Source organism: Dinoponera quadriceps, unplaced genomic scaffold (genome assembly GCF_001313825.1).
Source record: "Dinoponera quadriceps isolate SergipeBrazil2010 unplaced genomic scaffold, ASM131382v1 scaffold2608, whole genome shotgun sequence".
Taxonomy (NCBI): Eukaryota; Metazoa; Arthropoda; class Insecta; order Hymenoptera; family Formicidae; genus Dinoponera; species Dinoponera quadriceps.
Genome location: NW_014556618.1, coordinates 1 through 1,049, shown reverse-complemented (window position 1 = coordinate 1,049; position 1,049 = coordinate 1). Strand labels below are relative to the sequence as shown.

General features: G+C 36.1%; 1 long non-coding RNA gene across 1 annotated transcript; it reads left to right on the top strand.

Moving 5' to 3' along the window:
• Positions 1 to 232: 232 nt before the first annotated feature.
• LOC106747907 lies at positions 233 to 984 on the top strand. Its single transcript, XR_001374702.1, has 2 exons — positions 233 to 336; positions 844 to 984. It is a non-coding gene; the product is annotated as an uncharacterized LOC106747907 (long non-coding RNA).
• Positions 985 to 1,049: the final 65 nt, after the last annotated feature.

The following is a 1,049-nucleotide window of genomic DNA, read 5'->3' as shown; positions in this document are numbered from 1 at the left end:
TATGTCATGTTTTATTTTAACACATCCTGATATAAAAATCAAGTATTTTTTAATTAAGTTATATATGTTTTGTATTTTGTAAAGTACCCACTTCTCTTATTGACCTTACTTCTCAATACTTTTGTGTTTTCATACTTGGAACAGATTCCATGAATTAGAAATTTGCGAACTCCACTTCAGTTTTCAATTCTTTTATTCGTTGCCAATATTGCGATGATATCTTTTGAATAATTTACGCCGGATTTCGTTCACGAAGCCTGATTGAACGTTTATTTGTAGGCACTGCAGATTCGGCGGAGCAAGTAAAATTAGTACACGACCTCCTACATTCCGGAGGTAGAGCTTTTTCAGAGATTACCCCCTTTGTTATTCTCCCCTCCCCTCCTTCTCCTCCCCAAATTGTTACAAGCAGTACCTAGTTAAGCGATAGATTCCCATAATTCGTGTTTTGTGAGATCCTCTTTGTGAATTATGACATTTAACAGGTTCTTTTTTTCATATTGTGGCCAAACTAAATAACCAGAACTCCGAAATTATCAAAATACATCCTAGAAATAACGATCCCCTTTGAATTATCGTATGAGTGCTCCTTTTCTTTGCATTATGAGATATGTTGAATATTTGACGTTGAATTAACGCTTTCTCGTTTATTTTATGGTCAGCTTTTCAGTTTTACTCGTTTTATCTCTAGCAGAGCGCACATCTTATTACCGTTTTTTTTACGTTTTTTTTTTTATCTAGATTTTGCTTGTGTAGAGAGGCAATATTTATATAAAAACGACAAATTACGCGCAAATATTTTATGCGTTTGTACCGTTTAGTAACACGTAATTTGTCCTTAAGATCGAAGGTTTATTGAGCAACCGCTGAAACCGGCACCACCGCCGATCGTGACGATTCACAAGTCCAGCGGCTACAGCGGCTACAGTTCCACAACCAGTCAGAGTCAATCTACCACGTCTTCCTACGGCAAACAATCCACCTTTTCATATAAGGTATGAAAAGCATGTAACTATATAACTATTTATCATCTCTCTCTCTCTCTCTCT